Source organism: Mauremys reevesii, linkage group 4, assembly GCF_016161935.1.
Source record: "Mauremys reevesii isolate NIE-2019 linkage group 4, ASM1616193v1, whole genome shotgun sequence".
NCBI lineage: Eukaryota > Metazoa > Chordata > Testudines > Geoemydidae > Mauremys > Mauremys reevesii.
The window spans coordinates 67,341,932-67,366,453 of NC_052626.1; the positions used below are offsets into that span (position 1 = coordinate 67,341,932).

At 45.8% G+C, this 24,522-nt stretch overlaps 1 protein-coding gene across 1 annotated transcript in view; it reads right to left on the reverse strand.

The window, feature by feature from the left end:
* Window positions 1–10,888, reverse strand: part of GALNT16 (polypeptide N-acetylgalactosaminyltransferase 16) — a 137,235-nt gene extending 126,347 nt beyond the window's left edge. Inside the window, exon 1 of the mRNA XM_039538961.1 lies at window positions 10,776–10,888. The gene's annotated coding sequence lies outside the window, so the exon portion shown is untranslated. The remainder of the gene's footprint in view (window positions 1–10,775) is intronic.
* Window positions 10,889–24,522: the final 13,634 nt, after the last annotated feature.

Sequence of the window (24,522 nt, forward strand, 5' to 3'; positions counted from 1 at the left end):
GGCCAGAGATATTTGCACCACTGGGACTGCTCCATTTGTGTTCAGCAGACTGAGATAGCTGCAAACAATGGTTTGAAGCCCTGTGACCAAGAAACAGAGTGAGACCCCCACAGTGCTGGGGTGCCAAGACTACCATAAAAGGAGGAACTTGCAGGATCTATTCTTCTGCTTCTCTGATTTACTTTTCCCATATTGAAAAGAAACATAAAACAAAATAAGTTGCCTGAGAACTAGCTGGGTAAGTAGAGAGAATCCTCAAAGGGGAAGAGGTGGCAAGGGAACTCCTGCAGGTATTCTCCCTAATGGGAACTGGGACAGCTGAGGAGCACAGCTTCAATTTGTATCAGAGAACTTTGCAGTTACAGGGATGCACCTGCCTGTTCACTATATGCAACAGAGACTAAAGCTATATATGTGGTCTGAGCAGACTCCAGATTTGTTTTGACTAGGAAAAGTGGTTGAGTTTCGATCAGGTTTATCTAATACATGTTAGCTAAGCCCAGCCTAGACTCAACCCCTTTTCCTAGTTAAGGCAAAGTCTCAAAGAAAGATCTACACTGCCCCCATAATGTTGGAATCTCTCACAGTGCCACTGCAGTGTGAACTGTACTACAGGGATAAATAAAGATCTTGGATGGTAACGATGGGATGCTTTTCTCTGAGAATGCTGCCACCATGTGGTTCCTTCCTTCTGCTCCACTTCTGCTTAGTAATTGACATGCTTCTTCTGATAAATGAAATTCTTGATCGCTTCCTGAACTGTGGCATGTTTCCAGGTGTGATTATAAGATTAAGGAGGGTATCACGGTGCTGCTGAGGATTGCAATTGAGGACAGAATTGCAACTGTCACAGGGAGAAGACTCTGTGCATGATTCTGATCTCATACCAGTGTGACTCCAGTGAAATCAGTGGGGTACACTAGCATAAAAGGGATCAGCCCCCTGAATTCATTCCAATGAGTGACAAGACTAATGGGAGTCCTCTTCCTTCCTGACACTAGTATCAACTGCATTACCCTCTCTCTTCTCCCCCATAACAGTCAGTCCTTGACCTGTGTCTGCACACCACAACATACACTAGCAGTGTCCCTAAGGACGTGCTGGAAACAGAGGAGTCAGCTATCATGAACAGCATCTGTTCTGGTAGCAGTGACCAACCAGCTTGCCTTCCTTCCATTCTGGGTTCTTTAATCAGTTCTAAACTACACACATGGAAATGTTCCTAAACATTGGTTACTGCATTATAATAGTGGTTTGGCAAGATATATATAATTTCCCCCTGAGTGTGGCTTAGTTGCTTTGTAAGGAAAAATAGGGGATTTAAAAAAAAAAAAAAACATGCAGATTCCACAGTGTCTTCAACACCTTCATTAGCTAAAAGCACCTTCTCATGCTTTTCTAGTGTGTGTGTGTGCGCGTGCATACATGTGTTCTTTTCATATGCCATTGTGTATGAGCCTGTGCAGACATCTGTATAGAAGTTACTCCAACCAACACCAGGTTTGGTGTGTTTTTTAAATTCCATCTCATAAATTGCTTGTGTAAGCTCCCTGCTGGTGAAAATGTCAGGTGGATATCCACGTCATTAAGTCCTTTATTTATTCATTCACAGAACAGGTGCTCCACCCAATGCGGTGGCAGATTAGCCACTGGGCCAACGGGGCCCATGCCCAGGAGCCCTGGCCAGTTAGGCAGGCCCCAGAAAAATGGGCACCCCCATGCCCTGACCCATACTGCCTGCCCAGCGCTCCGGCTGGGGAGCATGGGAAGCCTCCACACCCTGCACCCCAACCCCAACCCCGCTCCATGGCAGGAGCACCGAATGGGCGGAGCAGGGCAAGTCCCCGTGCCCTGAGCCTGCTCCCTGGCAGGAGCACCAGGGGCGGGGCAGGGGGACTGCAGGTGGAAGGGGTGAGGATGGGCCCCCACTTGCTCTGGCCAAGGGCCCCACAAAACCATAGTCCACCTCTAAATGATGTACCTCAATCCTAACCTGGAGGAACTCAAGTGTAGGATTGAGAGGCCAGTTTAGTCTTCATGGATGAGATTTTCAAAAGCACCTTGTTTTGACCTAACTCTGCTCCCATTGAAGTCAATATTCCTGTCTAAGGAGTTCACACTCTCTTCTGGTTCATCACAGATTTAATCAGAAATTCATCTTTACTCCATTCACTGCATGAAGTGACACCAAACATCTTCACCCAAGTGGATGGGTGCTCTAATTCAGCCCGTGGCATAATCTAGGCTCAAGTGTGCTGTCTCCTTATAATGCAGACAGAGAGAGAGAGAATATGAGAGTGGTTAGGCATGCACCTAGGAGATGGGCAAATCCGGTTCCCTGCTCCAATGATGATTTAAGTATTTCATACAAAGTAGAACAGCTTCAACAGAACCCAATGAGAAAGACTGCCCCTAACCACTGGGCCATGGACTACTCACTTGGGAGCTGAGAATCTGGGGTTTAAATCCCCACTCTGCCTGAGGTGGGGCAGGGATTTGAATGTACACAAGTAGTTTACAAGATGGAATTTAAAAAACACACCAAGCTCTGGGGTTGGTTAGTGTAACTTCCAAAAAGGTGTTTGCAGAGGCTCCTACACAATGGCATGTTAAAGGAACAGTTGCATGCCCACACACTTGTGTCCAGTGGTGAGCTGGAGCAGGTTCCCACAGGTTCCCAAGAACCGGTTACTAAAATTAGACCTCTGTGGAGAACCAGTTGTTAAAGGGCCAGGAGGTGGGCAAAGAACTCTGGTCCGTGGGCCGGACCATCCTGTTGCTCCCAGGATTCCCAGCTGGGGAGGCTCAGGCTCCCCCGGCCCTTCCCCGCTTCCCCCCAGCTGCAGCGGGGCCAGCCACCAGCAGCAGCTGGGCAGCTCAGTTGAGCTCCTGAGTCATCCTGCTGCTTTGAGCTGCCGGCAAGGTAAGCGGGGAGGGGGCTGCAAGCTCTAGGGTTGCCGGGGGGGCAAGTGGGGCAATTTGCCCCAGGCCCTGCAGGGGTCCCCGGCCCCATGGGTATGTCTCCCCCCGCACCGGCCCCTTCCCCACTCCCCCCCTTAAATCAGAACTTTTTATAGGGTTGTTAAGATTTTGGCAGCTCATCACTGCTTGTGTCTCCCACCTCCTGGGTGAGTGCTGCAACCAGTGGGCTACAGGGCATAACAGGGGCACCTCTCCTCTGCTTTTCTTGAAACAGGGTTGACCTAGCTTAGGTGCTTAGAGAGGGTTCACAGCTGTGAATCCCAAGTGGAGGGCAAAACCTCTCTCTGGCCTGGATTTAGGGACCTAACTCCCTTTGAGGGGCAGTTCAGGCCGCAGCCTTCTCCTCAGCACTTCCTATTGGCTAGCTTAGGCACTCACTGGTGCAACAGCCCCTGGCATACTGTGTCCAGTTCTGGTGCCTACAATTCAAGAAGGATATTGATAAATTAGAAAGGGTTCAGAGAAAAGCCACAAAAATGATAAAAGGATTAGAAAACCTGCCTTGTAGTGATAAGCTAAACAGAGTGAGCTCTTTCAGTCTAACAAAGAAAAGGGGTGACTTGATTACAGTCCATAAGTATCTACATGGGGAACAAATATTTAATAATGGGCTCTTCAATCTAGCAGAGAAAGGTATAACACAATACGATGGCTGGAAGTTGAAGCTAGACAAATTCAGACTGGAAATAAACTGTAAATTTTTAACAGTCAGAGTAATTCACCATTAGAACAATTTACCAAGGGTCAGGTGGATTCTCCATCCCTGGCAACTTTTAAATCAAGACTGGATGTTTCTCTAAAAGCTATGCTCTAGGGCAGCGTTTCTCGTCCCTGAGGCTGGGGGCGGGAGGGGTCTGCAGGGGGTCTCTGGGCACTGTCCCTGCCTCAAGCGCTGACTCGCTGCTCCCATTGGTTGGGAACTGCGGCCAGTGGGAGGGGTGGGGGTGGTGCCTGCAGACAGGGGCAACACGCAGAGACCCCCTGCTGCCCCCCGCCAAGGAGTCGCTGCCAGAGCAATGTGCCAGTTGCTTTCGAGAGCCACCTGGCCGGATCCCTCACCCCCTACCAAACCCCAACCCGCTGCCCCAGCCCAGAGCCCTCACCCAAACTCCCTCCCAGAGCCTGCACCCCTCCCTCCATCCCCCTCCCCAATTCCCTGCCCCAGCCCAGAGCATGCACCCAAACTCCCTCAGACCCTGTACCCCTCCCACACCCAAACTCCCTCACAAAGCCCACACCCCTCACCCTCTCCTGCACCCAAACCCCCTTGAAGAACCAGCTCCCCATCCTGCACCTGAACCACCTGCCCCAGCCTGGTGAAAGTGAGTAAGGGTGGGGGAGAAGGAGCAATGGAGGGAGGGTGGATGGAGTGAGCAGGGGCAGCGCCTCGGAGAAGGGGCATGGCAGGGCATGGCCTCTTGGAAATGGATGGGGCAAGGGCTGAGTGGGGGGAGGGCTTGGGGGTCCCTGATAAATTTTAAATCAAAATGGGGGTCCTTGGGTTGCTAAAGTTTGAGAAACGCTGCTCTAGGGATTATTGTGGGGAAGTTCCATGGCCTGTGTTATACAGGAGGTCAGACCAGATGATCACAATGGTCGCTTCTGGCCTTGGAATCTGTGAATTTCAATGTGCTGGCTTCTGCGACTCCCTTTCTAGGCGCCTCTCTCTTCTTTGTATAGGGAGCCTTGGTGCCTAACTTGGGTGTGAATTCCACTTGGCAACAGAGCTCCTAGAAGTCGGGTGCTGCAACATGCACTCTAAGGCCTTGGCTACACTGGCGCTTTACAGCGCTGCAACTTTCTCGCTCAGGGGTGTGAAAAAACACCCCCCTGAGCGCAGCAAGTTACAGCGCTGTAAAGCACCAGTGTAAACAGTGCCCCAGCGCTGGGAGCGCGGCTCCCAGCACTGTAAGCTAATCCCCACGGGGAGGTGGAGTACCTGCAGTGCTGGGAGAGCTCTCTCCCAGCGCTGGCACTGCAACCACACTCGCACTTCAAAGTGCTGCTGCGGGAGCGCTCCCACGGCAGCGCTTTGGAGTTTCGAGTGTAGCCAAGCCCTAAGTTTCCTCTTGTGAATCCCACCCCTTGTGCCTGTCTTGCTCCTCCTGCTACCTTAGTCTGGGTCTGCATGCTGTACTGGCAGCAATCAGCTGAGACTCGCCTACTGCCAGAGGTGAGATACTGGTGACGGACATTTGAAAAATGCCAATAGACTGAAAAATTTGGGGGCCTCCCCACACTGGATCCTTAGTGTCTGCATGTAGTCCAGCCTGACACGCTCCAGATACATGATGGAGTCACTCTGTAACTGATATCAGTTAGGAGGGAGGATGCTGGTTATATCCACGTGCGATAGGAGATAAGCTATACTAGTGTGGTGTATATACTCAACAGGTACCACAAGCTTTGTGTGGCAACTGTTTTAGGTCTCTAGCCTGTTTGTGGACAGTGACTGAGGACAGAGGAGAGAGTTAAGGTGAGTGTTGGATCCTTAACTGTGGAATTCCTGGCTTTTCAAGGGTTAAGGTTACTTTTTTTATTAAACTATAGTGTTCTATTAATTTATATTTTTAGCCCTAAAAATATCTTCACGAACATTTTGCTCTGGGAATTATTCAAAAGGAAAGAACATAGCACAAATAAACAATAATTAACAGTTCCACACTATGCTTCTGATCTCGAAGTATGAAAAGAAAAACAGCTGCTGAAAAGCTAGAAGTGGCAAGATGATTCTCCTTTAACTGTCTGTAGGAGCCAGAAGAGGGCTACCAGACATAATTAGCAGTGATTCAGAATAACTCCCTCCATCAGGCAGTACCATTAACCTCTGTGAGCTGTACACTCAATCCAACATTACACCATTGTACTGAGCCTGAAATGGATGCAGAGTTAACTAAGATAACATTGTTATATATCCATTGTCACTCTTTTCTGAATTTCTTCTCCCTTCCCTTGGTGAATTATCTTTTCATTTCCCCTTTGAGAGCTGTAGTTTTCATGCTATTTCTTGATATGAATCTTTTCTGATTGTTTGGCTGGTAGTGTCGTGTGTATGAACGACAGAAATGAACAAAGAGATAAAGAGATTGGCAGCTCAGGGGACTGGGGCTGGGCGATAGAGCCTTTCACTTCTAAGTAGGGTTGCCAGCTTTGGTTGGACAAATTCCTGGAGATGTCGTCACATGACATGATCTTTAATTTAAGATTAATCTTTAATTCCTGGAGACTCCAGGCAGTCCTGGATTAGAAATTCTAAGATGCTAGTTCAAATCAAGAACAGGCCAGTAGCAACCAGAAGTAGCAGAGGATTCGCTAGCTGAGCTCCTTGCAGATTTAGGATTTGGGGAGAACAAATGCCTCCGTCCCACCCAGGAGCTGCACTGTAGCAGCTCCCAGGGGAGTGACTCTGTAAAACAGCCCTTATTTCTTCTTGGTGGAGAGACCTCAGTAGTTGCAATTGCCAGAAGCACCATGGGAGAGGATTAGCCTAGTCCCTACACTCCGAACTTTGTGATTAATTCCTTTATACAGAAGGAAGTCTGCACTTTTGGACCTGAGAGCTGTTGTGGGAGAAGGGGTTAGCTAATGGGTTGCATTTAGCAAAGGCTAAATCAGTAGCGGAGTCAGGGTGTTAGGAAACAGTGAGTGAATGGTTGAGTAATGGAGGAAAAATATGAGATAGATCCTGTAGTGGGAAAAGTTGGGGGTGAAAGAGCAGCAGTATTAAAAAAAACCCCACTCTAACAATGGTGGTCCCAACATGACAGATGCTTTTTTAAAATGGAAATAGAACAGGGATTTTTTTTTAAATTGTGTGAATATAAATTGTTAAACTACCAGGACTTCCTCACAACCAACCCAAGTACTCACGTGATCTGTACTGTAACTTTTGTCTTCCTTTCTTCCCCACTTGGGGTCCTAGACAGCTCTTACAGTTGCAAGAATCCCATTTTATTCTTCACAGAAGCTATAAGCCTCTGGGGAGCATAGCTACCATTTTGTGCTTACTACAGTTCTCGTCTACACAGCAGTTAAAGCTTGAAAGTTTCATCTTCAGCACTCTGATGGAGCTCCTTCCAATAAGGAAGTTCACCCTGAAAAAGTTAAAATCTGGAAGCTAATTTGCTTTGAAACGTATCCTATTCATGACTTCATACATACTGTAAGATTGGCGCACAGACTCCGTAGTTGAGTGCATTTCAAAAAAGCTCGTTTAACTTTTAGAAAAGTTAAAGCAATGTTTTTGAAACTCTGTAGCTCAAAACAGCTTGTACAATTAACTGCAAACTTTTCAAAAACATTCCTTCTCTGAGCTGGCACAAAGAGGAGAAGTCCCAGGCTGAAACAAGACCAAAACTAGGACTTGCATACGGAACTGTCAACTTTAACTACAGAATCTCTGCTGTGACTTCATAATAAGATTCACCACATAACCTTTTGCTTGCTGGGATCTAGATCCATCTGTGGGTGACAGCTGCAGAATTTAAAAACATCTGAATAATAATTAAGAAAACAGACAAAACCTATAACACCTGGTACCAAAACACAAACCAAGTTAAACAAGTGAGAATAGGGAGAAAGCTACAGAGAGCTGGGCTTTAGAGATTCGGGGGTTTCCTGCTTCAATAGAGTGCAAAAAAAAAAAAAAATCTTGCAAAAATCCCAAAGACCCTGATCAAGGGCAGAACAGTCTCCGTTACTGCAGAGTGCTGCATCAGTGGAATTCAAAGTTTCCTTCCAAGTGTCACAATATTCAATTACTGTATTTGTTCATCTGCATTTGCCGAACGATAGTGTAAGGGTTACATTTAAAATTGTCTTCATGGTGTTTATAGTTTATGAGACCTCTGCTCTTTCCTGTTTACAGCAACCAATCCCTGGTTATATCCCAACTAGATCTACTTGGTATTAACAATTTATTAGTCTCTCTCTCTCTCTCCCCCCCCTTTGAGTTATGTATCAACTGCTTTTCTCCCAGTGAGGTGCTGGAGGGGCGAACCAGGGGATTCCAAGAACCCTTGTTAAAGTTATAACCTCAGCGGGGCTAGGCCCAGCAAACATACTTCCCACCACGTGGACTACTTTTTATGATCAGGACAGTTGCAAATGTCTCAGCACAGGGACCCATAAAGGGCCATCAATCTGTACATTTGTCTGTAAAAGCCCTGAACATCTATGGGGCTATGTACAAACAATATACAGTCAGTAAACACCCTTTTTATTTAACAAAATATAAACATGAGGCCTAAACTGGTTTCCCTTTTAATTTTGGTAGGCCCAATTTTAAAGGAAGATTCAAAGGTCCCTAACCATCACTCAGTTGTGTTTCTAACATTCATTGGGCGTAAGGGGTGAGGGTGGGGAATGGGATACACAGAAATCCATGCTGATGTCCATTCATCACTGTCCTTTGTGAAACATATTTCAAGAAGGAAACTTGCATCCATGTCAAGCCTGCTCTGTCACTGTGTGTGTAAAAAATCCAAATAACCAAAGCTCTCAGCCTATGGGAGCTCATAGATAAATTCCAGACTGAGTCTTGTGCCTCCTGGTCCTTAGCCACTGAGATGGCCTCTGCCAACACCCCATGCATCAAAGGGACACAAGGACAAGCAGTTTAGGCCTAACATTGAGGACTGTGTAGAGAATGGTGCAGACACACACACTCTGTCATGCACAGAAATGGTTTAATTAGGTTTTTTAATCGGATTTAAATGTTCCTCTGCTGAGTTGTGAATTCATCCCAACTCCTACAGCACTAGGTTAGTGCATGGGAACAAGAAAGCGAGATTGACCTGCCTCAGATGAAGAGCAAAATGTAACCCCAACAGCCTCAGTGGTGAACAGCATTAACTAACTGATGGTAGCGTTCTCCTTGGAGACAGCTGGGATTGGAACACATGCCCAACTAGGCAAAGTCACTTCTATCTTCAAAGGGCCTAAGCCTGTGAGGTGCTGAGAGCCCTCAGCTCCATTTGAAAGCCATGGGAGTTGAGGATGGTCAGGACCTTGCAGGACTGGGCCCTTAAAGGGCAGAGGGAAGGCAGCAGCATCTGACAGCCAGGCATCAGTTCAAACACTATGCGAGGCTGGTGTAGAGCAGCTTAAAGTTGAAGGGAAAGGAGGAATGGTGGGAATTCAGAAAGCTAGTTAACTACTGATGAACCAAAAGGGAAATGAGACCCACAATGTCTCCTTTGTGTATATTATCTACATGCTGACAACAGGCCCCTTCAGACTCACTAGGCTTTCAGGGCAAAATTCGGCTCTCAGATTCACAGATCAATTCCTACTGAAGCAAGTGGAATCTGTGGTGGTGCCTCTTAGGGCAAAATTTCCCTCTGGGTCTTCCCAAGGCCAGGGATGAGGGCAGCCCCACCATCACAAAATGTCTGAGCTCTGGGGCTATTTCTTACAGTCTGTCCTAAAATGCTTTAAACTATCTCCCAAATCCTACAGTCCTTCATCAGAAAAAACTCCAGTTGGCTTAAATGGGAGTTTTGCTTATGAAATGATGAACAAGTACCTCAGGATCTAAGCTTTAATTTTATAGTAGAGGTTCACAAAATTTGACATAGTGTGGGCTACATTTTAACAGTGTGTCTCATGGACACTTACCCTCCCATTAGCAATCTTATAACATCCCCGTTGCAATTGCTCATGTTGAAAAATCAACACTCGGAAAATACATTGGGTACTTTTAGTTCTTTGAAGACAGTGTAGTAGCTGGAAGTGAGAAGCCAATACCATCTCGGCAGCCATCAATAAGTGCTTTAAAGTACACCAGTGGTCTGTGGACCATCATTTGGGAACCTGTTTTGTAACATTTGTTTAGCAGCAAATATTATAGTAACAGCCACAAAACTGGTTCAGCTATAAATCATATTCACATACTCAACTGTCTGAATTATTTGCATTTTTAGATTAACTTTTTCCCCAAAAGATGAGAGTTTTGGAAAAGCTGAACAAAATCAGCTCAGCTATTTGAGTGGCAGGGGGAAGGGAGGTTTGAAGTAATGAATTTTCCCACTCTAAAATCTAGCTCAAAAACATCTCAATGTAAAAGATTTAGCAGGTAAAGAGATTCCAGTGAGGAGAATGATATCCACAACTAATAGTCTGAAATTGGGGAAACTGCCTGAAACTTCATCATGACTATCTAAGTGGCATAGTGGATTAATAGATTATGGCTAAGAATTTGCATTTCTACCAAACTGGTCTGCACACCATGCAGTGTTTTCAGAAGCACAGACATTTCTGTATATATAAGCAAGCATCAGTTAGCCTGCAGCTTAATTTGAGCTCTCCAGGAGACAGAGCTTTCTTGGGATGGCCCAAGACTGTAGAATGAACTCCCCTACAAACGAAGGACAATCATAAACCTCACCACCTTCTGCTCTAAGTCCAAGAAGCATTTCTTTGAGCTGGCCTTCTCTAATACAGACATAACTGTATGTGTATATATAATAGATAATTCCAAAACACTCCACTATGTACATTTCTCCCCTTGGGGAAAAGATGAGAGAACATGTGACAGAGGTGGAGTCATGTTACTGAATACACTACTGGAAGGTGTTCAAATACTACAGTGATAAGCATGGTATAAAAACTTATATAGAATAGCCTCCTAGTCATGTTCATAGGTATGCTTGGGCTCAGGTTTTATAACCCTAGCTGTTCCCAGTTCCAGCCATTGGAGTGTCATAGCTGTTAACTGAGGGGCAAAGGGCTGGAATGAGGTCCTCCTGAAGGTAGAGGCAGCTGTGCTGAATAGGTGTGGGGCTGGCAGGTACCTGTTTTCCCTCTGTTTGTCTCAGCTGCTCCTTGGTTCTCCTCTCCCTGGAGTTCAGTGCAAAGTGGGTGGAGTGGTACTTCTACCTAGCAGTGCCTCAGCCATTCACCCAGCCACACCTGAATTCAGAGGTGAGTGACAGAGCGGGGAATTTCTTTCCCCAACCCTTCCAGGATTGGAGGAGTAATGGGGTAAGTATGGAATCAGCTGGGGGTAGGGAAGAGAGATAAGCAACACCCAGCTTCAAAAGAAAGTAGCTGGAGAGTCCCTGGAATTGCTAGAGGGCGTGAAAACAGGCTTGATGTTTTCTATTCACAGTGAAGGGGGAAGGGCAGCAGGTCAAACATTCCATGTAAAGGGGACCATAGTTGGGGAGAGAGCTGTGTCCAGAAGGGGTGGTAGTGCCTTGCCCATTCTTTGTTGGTTCCCAGCAGTATCAGACTTTGGATGCTTATCTACCATTAGCCTCTCTTTGAGGGTTTCCATCACTAGTATTCAGGTATTCTTGCAGTAACACAAAACCAAGTTAGTAATTGGCATTTGTTTTGATCCACAATTATTTCGGAATCTGAAACCCACCAGAATTGAAGCACAACACTCCAAGGACTAGAGTTTTGGCTCATTAAATTCCCCTGAACATTGGCATCTATGTCAGATCTCCAGTCCCTTTTAAGTCAATGGGAATTTGCTCCTCTGAAGACTGCTGTTGGGGTAAGAGCAACACTTCACATCTCACTCAGTTGGAGTAGAAGGTGCTGTTGCTGCTAATGATCTCCAGATGATAGCAGGGGGAGTAAGTCCTATTGACACATCCAGGTGAAAGGCTGATTTTCTCCTCACAGTAGTATAAATACAAGAGATGGTCAAAAAGGAAAATTGGAGGGGATTGTGAATATTTGCATTGACATTTCAGATTTTTCAAGCACGTCTAACCAGCTACAAACTGGTTGTCAAATGGGGTGCGAGTGGGTCATTAAAAATTGCATCAAAATTATTTCTAAACATTTAAAAATGTCAAGTCAGCTCTAGAAAGTCAGGCAGACTGGTGCTATAGCTGGATATCCTTCCCTTGCTAGCTCTGTTTCCTCTTACAGGGAAAGTGCTAATATTCAAACGCTGAGCTTGTTGCTGCTCTAATGGATGAGTGTGTATGTGAGCTGCTTTCAGAGTAGCAGCCGTGTTAGTCTGTATCCGCAAAAAGAACAGGAGTACTTGTGGCACCTTAAAGACTAGCTCAGGAAAGCTCATGCTAAAATAAATTTGTTAGTCTTTAAGGTGCCACAAGTACTCCTGTTCTTTTTGCGGATACAGACTAACACGGCTGCTACTCTGAAACAAGTACTCCTGTTCTTTATGTGAGCTGCAGCATTCACATCTGAACTTCCCCAGAGTTTGTGGGGGTTGGATCTGGGGCTCTGGTTTTTCCTTCTACAGAGATAGGGATTTCACAAAGACAGGATCCAGACTTCAAAAGCTGAACAGCCCTGAGTGGGTAGAACTGGCTGGAGTTTTGGTTCAGTCCATTTATCTGGTTAATTTCCACAAACCTGGGCTCTGCAGCTGAAATTTGCCCCCGTATGGAGATGTGGGCTGGATCTGGGGTTTCACTACAGTGTCCCCTCCCCCCTCTAATGGATACATGCATGTAACTCCAGTTGTGATGTGCTTCTGGTCCATTGCTATGGGATGTTAAATTTTCTCCTTTTTAATATTGTGATTAGTTGTACTGTATTCACTCTAGGAAACACTTCTCCCTCACATGCTATCCCATCCCTACTGTGTAACTCTGCTCATCAGATCCTCTTTAAGAGTATATTGTAACCTCTGAGGAGCACAGATTGTGTCTTTATTTGAACTTTACTTTTAAAAGTTATCAGGGTGCTGCATGCTTTAATGATACTCTGTAGAGAGTACAGGTACATTTCTGAAACAGACAACCCTAATCCCCATTTGCTTGTGGGATCAGCCCTCAACTGATTACTTCCTTGCCCTTTTTAAAAATCATGAGGAAGCAAAGGACAGAATACACCTCAGATTGATATACTAGATTAAGATGATCTTGGTAGAAAACGAAAGCGATTTGACAGCATCCTGTAGCACTTCCATCACTGTCAGAGTGGATTATCCCTCACTGGTGTGGAAAGGTCACATGACAATCTCTCTGTGAGGAGCAGGGAGAACTGGGCATGGCAATCGATGCTTCTTATGCTATTCAGAAAAGGGTCACGGTGAGCCAGTTCCATCTGTCTTTGGTACAGGCAGAGCACAAGGCCCCAGCTGTTGTCCACAGCTCTAGCTTACTGCTGCTCGGCTGATTAAGTCTTTGAACATTTTTATGCTGTATTTGACACAACAGTGAGAGCAGCTGTCTATTCACTACCCAAAAATGGGGGAAGGTTTGTTTGTTCTTTCGATCCAACTTCTGTCTAAATGCAGACACTGCAGAAATAGTGCTCAAGGGAGTGTTCTGGCTCTCTCCATGGTGAGTGGGAATTCCTGGGGGGAATTCCATAGGGATAAGAAATGGAGGCAGTAGTTGGTTGGATTTTTGAGGCGGGAAAGGTGCAAACTCTTCCCTACCCCAGTATCATTGGGGGTGGGGGGACCTGCAGGCAAAGGGTGACCTTGCCTTACTCACCTAAGAGCCACGAATACCTTTGAAAGATACAAGAGAACCAAGATATTGCCCCAAGTGCCATTCCCATGTCCTCCCCATTTTTCTTAGTGCTGCCTTTCACATTCCTCTCAACTCTGAGGAAGCATTTGGGGAAACAGGTTTAATGACTAGTAACTTACTTGTGGCACAACCCTGCCACTTCCCCTTTCTGATTTGTTTTCCTTCTGAGTTCAGGTAGTGAGTAGTATCTGAATTCTATCCTTATTGCAGATTATGGGACAGAGTGAATATGCAGAGAAGCAGTCTCAGATGGGAAGTCTAGAGAGAATGAAGCTACATGCAATCAGATCAAGGATATATTTTTTATATTCCTAGTGAAGTAAAGAGGCCAGTGTTGTACAAGAGGTCAGATTAGATGATCACAATGGTCCCTTCTAGCCTCTGAATCTGTGAATCAATCTGGCAAACCCTACATTCCCAGTCCATCCTTGTGGGTTACACGTGGTGTGGGAAAATCTTTTCAGGTCACCTCTGTACATAAAAATGAACCAAAAAAGGGCACAAACCCATTTCTTTTCAGGTCAGCTTTAACTCTGAGATTCCTGTGCTTCCCTGTGCTTCCTCTTCCTGTGGTGGGAAAACTACAGTGTTCTTGTATGGGGGGAGGGGGGCTTAACCCTCACATTACTAATATTTACTTCCAGTCTCACCTCCAGTGTCATCAGGTTCTTTGGCAATTCGTTTAACTTCATGGCAAAAGCCACATGAGGAGTAGAGTTCTGAGATGTAAGAAACAAGAGGGGTTGTTCAAGGTTAGGGTTTAGTTTTGAGTGCGTTTCTTCTGGAAGGGCAGGTTTTTGGAAAGTTAGTAGATCACTTTTTGAAAAACTCCATCCACATGCTTTTAAGGAAGCATTTAATTCATGAAACAAAGTTTTGCGCAGAAACACAGCAAACATGTGGAGAGTAAATGAAGGGACACATGCCCAGGGCAGTCACCCACCGGTGGCAATGATCAACTGCACAGCAGTTACATACATATGACCTCCCAGTGAAATAAGATACCCCTCATGGCTACTTTTTAGAGTAATACCACCCAGGCCTAGTATATGTAATGAAAGCAGCGCTTGGAGGAGAGCTGTGTGTCAGACATTCTTAGAGGGTAAGTGAAGGGTGCAGTAGTAAGACTCGCATCTACCAAGTCAAAATCTGGAGAAGAGAAAAATCTGATTTTCCCATCACATTGCTCCTTTAGGGGAAGATGGGGTTTACTTTCCCATACACCCCAGCAGAACAGGCCAGAGGTCCAATTTGTGTGCTCTACAGATCACAGGGTCTCTGGAGGAACAGCTTCTCTGCTCCTGCTCCTTTGGTGGCTGCTCCCGCACTGGCCATCAAACGGGGATCTCTGGAGGGAGGCGGGGGGAGTGACACTGGAAGTCTCTGTGCATAGGCAGGTGGAGGGACAATGCACATCCCCACTGGCCCCTTACTGCCCATCCTCTCCCTCCCTGCATAGAAGCCAGAGATCCCAAGGAGAGAGGAATGCTACTCTGGAGATGGTTACCAGCATTATCATGAAGGAAGGGGTGTAATTCCCATATGATGCATATTTTGTTGCATGCTGTGTGGTATCTTCACATCACCTAGATGCAGAGCTAAGAGAATAATTGACTTTTCAGTTGGGTGACAGACCTGGAAAAAAGATTTTCGGTTCCGGTTGAAATTATTTTTGTTTTGATTTGGGGTGTTTTTACCTTTTTAAAAAATAAAATAAAAAACAAATCTAGCTAAATTTCAAAACAAAATGCCAAAACATTATGAAAATGTTTTGTTTTGATAATTGTCAAAACAAAATTTCTGCTTCTTGTTTTTCAGCCAAAACTATTAACTCACTTCAACCTGAATTTGCAAATAGTTATGGTCAATCCAAAGTAGCATTTTTTTTTTGGCAAATAAACTATTTGTCCAGAAATAACGTCACCTAATTCTACTTGCACATGGCCTCTACTGTCAGTCTTCTCTCATGATGCCATCTAGTGGCACAGTAATGAAACAATTTACAATGTTTATCAGTCAAGACACAGACTTCCCTTTTTCATGTATGTTTTGCCACTGATGCCACATGTATTTTTTTGCACTTCACTCAGCTGGTACAGTGACACTGTCACTTTCTGTTTACAATCACTATGACTTGTGCTAATCGACGAGCAGCAGAAATGTTGCATTTGGCAAGGGAAAGGGTTAAATCCCCCAAACCATAATTTCTTTAAAAACCTCTCCATTTTTAAAAATGATTTCTAGTTATGCAGATTTCTGTAAAATCTCAGTGGGGCCATGTTGTAATATTAATGCCCTGTTAGTGCACCTAAAGCCTTTATAAGCATCTTTATTTAAACTGAATAGCCAATACATAACTCAAAATAGAAGTTAAATGTTGGGTGTAACCTATTCTGCAGCATGTCTGGAAGGCGAGTTAGAACATTGTTCCTCATTCCTTTGTAAACTGAGTTTGCATTGGCCTCATCCCCTAGAAATCAGGGGGCTCCTAGCCACAGACTTTACAGTGCCCTAAAACTGGCCCAGGAAAGCAGAATTTGTCCAGGATAATGAGCATAAAGGGCCGTAGAGCCTCTAATGAGCAAGAGGCAGTGGCATCTCTTCCTCCTCTTCTATTTCTTTCAGCCCTCTGAACTACAGAGCATTAGATCAGTGCCAGGGAGGAAGGAAAGCAGTGTAATACTCTTGCTAAAGTCAGCTAGTGCAAAGCAGAACCAAGCACCAGTGCAGTTATCCAGAACAGAGGCAGATGGGGATTAGGCAGCTACCTACTACTTCCTCTGAAGCATGAGCCAATGTCCACCATCAGAGACAGGGCCCCCAACTGGATAGGCCCACAGTTCCAGGCTGGCAGATTCTAGGAGAGAAGGATAGTATCTGAGTCAGTACACTGATGAGAAAGGGAGGGAAAAACTGGGTGGGTGGGTACTCATATATGCTTCCCGCAGCCTCTTGCCCTCCACTGTATAGCAGTGAGTAGGACTAAGAAAAAAGGTTGAAGTTTTATTAGAACCCTAGCCCACTAACTGTCAATCCATAATTTCCATCTAGCTTCCCAACATGCAAAATGAGATTTCCCTCACAGAACATCTGACTATCCACAGCTGAAAGTCAAATGAGAATCCTGCATGGGAAGGAGCCTTTAATTTTTAAATTGGAAGTGATTACAATCAGCTGAATTAAAAAAAACACATTATTGATTTTTCTTACAAGACAGCATGCCTGTGTATCTGGCACAGTGAGGAGTCACTTTGAATGGTGGCACCAGGGAAAGAATCCAGGACCAGCCCATGCACAAGGGGGGCAAAGTTGCTCCAAATATTAGCAATAGCAAGCACCTAATACTGCAGCTAGCAAGCCCAGTACCCAGGGGACAACAAAGTAAATAAAACAAAGCTCAGTAAAGGACTGACATACCCAGAATAACAGCATAACAAAGGAGGGGCAGGGGGTTTATGGAACAGGAAGGTAGGATCCGGGGAAGGAAAGTAGGGTTGCCAACTTTCTAATTCAGAAAACTGAACAATCTTGCCTCGCCCACTGCCACACCCCTTCCTGAAGCCCTGCACCCGCTCACTCCATCCCCCTTCCCTCTGTCGCTTGGTCACCCTAGCTGCAGGAGACTTCCAGTGCCTGTGGGCTAAGGTGACCATTTTTTTCAAATTTAAAACCAGGACATTTAAAATAGCTCAGCCAGCATGAGTAATAGTTGCTGTCGTAGAATATAAATTGAAAAAATATTGCGGAGTATGCTTATCTTTTTTTTTCTTTAAGTGAAAGAATACAATAAAATGTACTTCTTTTATTTATATTATATATTATGAAAGTAATTTTGCGAAAAAAATATTTGATATGGGTAGATTAGTACATAATTGTATACTTAGGATTTTGGGATCCAAGTAATAAAGAAACAAGTGTAGCAGTAAAACAAAATGGTTTTAATAAAAAATGGTACAAAAGTACTTAATCTACATTCCTAATTTTGCTTCTTATATTTTTGTGAAGAGTGGATTGATTTTAATAATAATTTGTTTTCCTGGATGTTTTTATAAAATTCCATGCAAGTTTGGTTAAAATTATATTTAGTAATTAGCAAACATTTCAAAGTTTCAACATGTACTTGAGTGTTATCACTGGACCAGATATTGTTCATCTAAGAAAAAAGACGTTCGGCAGGTGCATTGGTTCCTGGTAAACAGAGACAATATTCTACCAATTTGCCAATATTTTTGTAGGAAACATCATTTTCACTGAAGGCTTTGAATATTTCAATCCATCTGTTCGATAGTGGTACAGAATTTTGTCTCCAGTGAGTAATTTTTTCATCTGTAATGTAGCGCAGGACAAAGCAGGTTTCATCAAACAGTTCATCTTCTACTAAATTGATTTCAGAAAAATACTGAAGAATGTAATCACTGCAAACTTGAATGTTGTCATGGGTGAGTTTAGTGTTTAACAAAACCCAATTGAATTTTTCGGTATGCTTAATAGGTCCTTCCCATTCCTCTAGATATTGAATACATGTGTCATAAAATTCTACCACTTTTTCTTTGAAAATAGCAGGTTTTAATATGCCTTCTTCCTCAAGCTGCTTCAAATTTTGCCGCACCTGTAACAGCAAGAAAATGTTGGCTTTTCTGTCAGCTAATTTTGTTTTTAAGTCACTGTAAATATTGCTAGTTTCTATAATAGAAATCTCCTGTCCTTCTATTTTCAAAATAGCATTGTGGAACATTGATGACACGTTATGCAAAAAGTAAAGCCAAGACTCTGTCTCTGAATTATCAAAATAATTTGTGATAATTGTGGGGCTCTTCTCGTTTGAGGCAAAATATGATTTATGGGCAGGATATATTTGTAGGACGCGCTCAATCGCGGGTCGTAACGCCAACCATCATGTGACACTGTATCCCAAGACTTTCTTATATTCGATGTCCACGAATTCACAAAATTCTTTCAATTCATTATCGCGCACTGTATATATATAAAAGTATGAATAAAACTTGGTGATGAAAGTTTGCACATCAATTGGTACACAGTCACCTGTAGTTTGTATAGCATTGTTCAAAATATGAGCGGCACAACCAATTCCCACAAGCTCTCTTCCACCCAAATTTGATTTCAGCTTGGTAAAAATGTTATTTTTCCCACTTCTTCGCATTCCTTCAAAGTTAGTATTGGTGTTGTCAGCACAAAATCCAAGTACCTTGGTATCTAAACGATACTTTTTTAACACTTCCAAAATATAATCAGTAACTATGTCAGATGTTTCGCCTGGCAAATCTCTTACTTCCAAAATTTTGACGTGTATTCCAGACTGGTATGAAAAATATCTTCTTATTATGGGAATCAACTTTACTTCCTTGTGGTTTGATGCATCCGAATAAATAGAAATAAAATTTGCAGCATCTAAATCCTCTTCCAATAACTGTTTCGCATAAGGCACCAGCACATCGGTAACTATTGCCTCGCATTTTGTTCTAGAACATGTAAACCTGGCATCAAAACATGTTTTAATCAGTTTGCAGGTACAATCCATTGATCGGAATGAGTGATTATGCATTACTGTGTGGTACGCCCATAAACCTTCAGCTGCAGCTAGTTTTCTTTCAGCATCTTCAAATTGTTTTTTCTTAAAATATGATGTCACACTCGTACTTGCAATTGCTGCAGACACGCCCGTTTATGTTTGACTGTTTGTATGTGGTTTTCAATGTCGGTTTTTCCACTGTTTGCAATAGAAAATATACTTCTGCATTTTACACATTCCACCTCACTATTGTCATTATTAGTACTTGCTTTGATGAATGTATATTTTGATTTTAACTTGTCATTGAAGACGCACTTCGCTGCTTTGGCGCCATGGGTGTCCAAAATAAACAATTATTACAAACTTCGTCGGATGTCGGTCTTGGTCCGAGGTGAAGTCACCGTCCAGGATCGAGGCGAAGACGCCGTCCTGGTCCAAAGGGGCGGTCATCGGGTCCTGGCGAAGCGAGGTGCGCCGTGAAAACGGGCGGAGTGAAAAGCTCGAGTAACCGAGAGCGCGGAGCTCTGAGGGCCAGTGTCACGGTCCGAAGATGCCAGATCACTGGTGCCTGTCTTGTGCTGCAGAGGGCCTTTTATAGTCCGAAGCTAACACCGAATTGGTCGATTTTGGCGGGCTCTGTGTGATGACATCATCATCGAGTTCCCACGGTTGGGCTGTATGTAATGCGGGAGTATTATCGAAGAGTCGCGCGCCACAATATAGTGAGAGTGCGTGTGCTGAATGCTGAGTATTGCCGAGATCCGACGACAAGAACCGTCGTGTAAAATAAAACTAAAGCTAGAATAAATTAATAAAATTGATTTAGGCTGGTTTATCAAGGATTGATTTGATGTACTCAATCTTTTGATAAATTAATATTTTTTGATTTTGTCGTCCCAAACTGTACTGGTTACATCTCACGACTAACCAGACCAATGTCCAAAAAACCAGTACTGTACTGGTAAAACCAGTACGTATGGTCACTTTAGGTGAGGGGGAAAACTGCCACCCATCAGTGGGGTGGCAGTGGGGACGCAGGCCCATTCACTCCACTGCGTCCCGGCCCGGGGTCCTAGGCAGCGGCTACCACGGCTGACGGTCAGTGGGGATCCTGACCGCAACACACTGACATGGGTATGGGTTGATCTGCAGCCTGACTAGGGTCGGCTGCCCCCGGGCCACTTCCAATTTCCCCCTCTGGGCCTACCTGGTCCGCGGCGTCCACTCCTGGGAAGTCCCACAGCATGGGCTCCTCGCAGCCCGGGTGGGGGGTAGATCCAGCAGTTCCTCGGGGAAGTCCAGCCAGTGCTGCTCCGGGGGTTCCTCGGGGTAACAACAGTGGAGAGGGAAGTCTCCGGTGGCTCCTCGTCGAGGTGGCACGGGAAGCTCTGGCGGGTCCTCCCGTAGCGAGTGAGGGGAAGCTCCGCCAGTCCGGGCAACTGCTCTGGGCCCCAGTGGCTTCCCAGTCACGAGCTCCTCGGGCAGGTCTGCTCCCAGCGGTGCCTGGGCTCTGACTGAGCTCGGATGGCCGGCTTTATACTTCTGGGTCGCCGCCTGACCCTCGGAGGGGCGGGCTCACTGTTCTGTAGCCCCGCCCCTTCCGGTGTCCGGGGCTCAACCTCCCAGGAGGAGGGGAGCCACACCGCCCGTTACAGAGTAGTTAACCATTTGATAGCTTTCATCACCATACAGTTTTTGGCAGGTTTCCACACCCCATCCCCATTTCTGGCGCCGTCAGCCCTTTGACCATGCCCTCGCTACGATACTCCGGGGTACCTTGGTTCAGGGACAATTAGCTCAGTGTTAATGGCTCTAGCCTGCAGTCAGACCAAGTAACGGTAGAGAGTCTGTTTGCCCGGGCCTCAATCAGGGCAGGGCGTCAATCAAGAAAGGGCTCTGGCCTACAGTCAGGCAGGCAGAGCAGCAGGAGGTCCATTTGCCTGGCCCTTGATCAGGTAGGGCAGCAGTCAAGTAGGGGGGCTCTGGCCTACAGTCCAGCAGAGCTGTCACAGTCCAGGAGAGGTTAGCTCTCTGGTGGGAGAGTCAGCACAACCGTCTGGCATCCGGATTCAGGCGGGTGCCAGACCAATTCAGGCCTCCTGACAACCAGGTGGGGAGGCTGCCGCTCCTGACGTTGGGGTGGTAGGGTTAGAGGAACCCAGGCCCTCTCGTTCCACTGCGTCCCAGCTCAGGGCCCTAACAGCGGTGGAGTGGTCCGCCACTGGGTCAGCAGGGAAAGTCCAACCATAACACGCTGGCTGGCTTGTAGTCAATAACACATCTGAACCCAGTTCAGCTTCCCTGGGCTCCTTCCTACACGCCAATTCCATGTGTGCATGGGTTCCAGGGTTGTTGTTCGCTTTGGACCATGAAAAAGTTCAAGGAGCTGAGATTAGAGAAAAATCACATAAAATGTAAAAGGGCGTAAAGCCAATAGGGCTATCTATCTATCTATCTATCTATCTATCTATCTATCTATCTATCTATCTATCTATCTATCTATCTCCATACACCACATCTCTCTCTCTCATCTCAGGAAAGATGCTTTGGGCCTGTTTTTTTAGATAAGAATAAGGCAGTTAAAGGGGGTGGGTAGTGAGGGGAGGGGAGGGAGAGGGCTATTGTTTAAAAATCTTGGATTGATAGGTTTGGTTCAGAGAAATTAATTCTATGACGCAGCTGTAGAACAGTTTCTGATTGGTCCGCCCGAGAGGCGGAGATAACCATGCTGGCGGCTGTGAGCCTCTTTTCCCAGAGGCAGCCACAAGGGTAAGTTCTCTCTTCCCCCGTGTCCCCTCCCTGCAGCTTTCTATACTGTCCTTCTCTCACTAACCAAAAACGATCTCTTGCTGTTTTCTATACTCTCCCTCTCTCAAGCCTGGTCTACACTACTCATTTATTTCGGAATTAGCCGAGTTAATTTGGAGAAAAAAAAATCATTCCTTCCACATGACCAAACTGGTTTCTTCGATTTAAAGGGCTCTTTAATCCAATTTCTGTACTCCACCTCGGCAAGTAGAGTAGCGCTTAAATCGAGATCGCAATCCCGGATTAAAAGTAGTGTGGATGCACCGGTTATTGGCTTCCGGGAAGTATCCCAGAATGTTTCCTTGTGACTGCTGTGGACAACACTCTCAACTCTGATGCACTAGCCAGGTGGGCAGGAAAAGCCCCAGGAACTTTTGAATTTCATTTCCTGTTTGGTCACCAGCAGCACAGGTGACCAGCAGCACAGTCCACTATCATAGGCAATCATGCAGAGAGCACCATCACAAGAGACCACGCAGTCCCGGATTCGCAGATGAGCTCCAGAATGGTCCGAATGGGAGGTACTGGATTTCATCGAATGTTGGGGAGAAAAATCTGTTATGGCAGAACTACGTTAAAAAGAAAAGAACGCAAATACGTACGCTAAAGTCTCCAGGGCCATGACGGAAAGAGGCTACTCCAGGGACACAGAGCAGTGTTGTACAAAAATCAGGGAGCTCAGGCAAGCGTACCAAAATGCCAGGGAGGCAAATGGGCGCTGTGGGTCACAGCCGCATACATGCCGCTTCTACCGTGAGCTGCATGCAGTTATGGGGGTGACGACACCACTACCCCACCACTGTCCGTGGATATCTCCAAGGAGGAAGTTGAACGGAGCGAGGAGGATGAGTTATTGGAGGACGAAGAGGAGGAGGAGGAGGACAGTGCACAGGCGGTAAGTGGGGAATCCATTTTCATCCCTAGCCAGGAACTATTCTTAATGCAGGAGCCAATAGCCCCCACCCCCACTTCCATGATCCTGGAGAAGGTACTTCTGGCGAGTGAGCCTGATCGGAGCCATGCGGTGGCGGGGTGGGGGGTGGGTAAAACACAGCCACGTTGGGCTGTTTGCGTTTAGTTTAAAGGGCTCATCCCTGCTCAGAGCCTCATCGGAGCCACGCAGTGGGTGCGAGTCTGTGTGTGTTGTGTGAAGCAATCATCCCAGAGAGCCTGCAGGACCTCCTTTTATACTGCAAACCTACCAGGCATTGCTTGCTATGAGAAAGGGGGCCCAGCAGTTTGAAAGTATTGAAATGAATGCGGAAGAAACAGAACCCCGTGTGCCCCTAGGGCTTACCATGGCTGGCTGCAAGCTGAATTCTGTTGCCCGGCTGTGTGTGATGTGCTGTGTACTATGAATTGCCTGTTTCACTGAGAAACAGTGTGTCCTTTGTTCTCTGAAATGTATCTTTTAAAATACTACTCTTCCTTTTTCTCCTCCTGCAGGTGCAAATGTTTCAACGCAGCCCCAATCTACTCCATCCAAGAGGCTGGTCCAGATTAGAAGGCAGAAAAAAGGAACTCGGGACGACATATTCGCCGAGCTCATGCAGTCCTCCAGCGCTGATAGGGCCCCGCTGAATGCGTGGTGGTAAACAATTGCGCAGTCACGTAATGCATTACAGGAACATGAAGAGAGGAGGGACACGCGCGATGAGAGCAGGCAGGACACTATGGTCGAGCTCATGGGGGAGCAAACTGACATGCTGCCCTGTATGGTGGATCTAATGCAGGAAAGGCAGAAAGATCACAGATTGCCGCTGCTGCCCCTGTATAACTGCCCTCCCTCCTCCCCAAGTTCCATAGCCTCCTCACCCAGACGCCCAAGAACACGACGGGGGAGGTCTAAGGGGACTCACACACTCAACCCCAGAGGCTCACCCAAGCAGCAGAAAGTTGGCATATGTGAACTTTTGATTTGGTTTCTGGACTTCTCCTTCCCTTCTTCTCCACCCCCATAACCCAACCCCTCCTCCCCCCATTTACCTTCTGATTTCTCTCCATGTGTTGTGCAATGAATACTAAAGAATGGTTTTTAAACAATTGTGACTTTATTTCCTTTCATATATATAGGGGGCGGGTAACTTCAAGATAAACAAACACAAGTGTCACACTGTACCCTGGCCAATCATGAAACTGTCTTTCAAAGCTTCTCTGATGCACAGCACACCCTGCTGCACTCTTCTAATCGCCTTGTTCTCTGGCTGTGCGAAATTGGCCACCAGGCAAGTTGCCTCAACCTCCCATTCCGCCATAAACGTCTCCCCCTTACTCTCACAGATATTGTGGAGCACACAACAAGCAGCAATTACAATTGGAGTATTGGTTGTGCTGAGATCTAACCAAGTCAGTAAACTGCGCCAGCGCTCTTTCAAACGACCAAAAGCACATTCGACCACCATCCTGCATTTGCTTAGCCTATAGTTGAACTGCTCCTTACTACTGTCCAGGGTGCCTGTGTACGACTTCATGAGCCATGGCATTAAGGGGTAGGCTGGGTCCCCCAGGATAACTATAGGCATTTCCACATCCCCAACAGTAATTTTCTTGTCTGGGAAGTAAGTCCCTTCCTGCAGCTGTTCCAACAGACCAGAGTTCCTGAAGTTGCGAGTGTCATGCACTTTCCCGGCCATCCCACCTTGATGTCAGTGAAATGTCCTTTGTGATCCACCAGTGCTTGCAGCACCATGGAAACGTACCCTTACAGTTTACATATTGGCCGCCCGTGTGCCG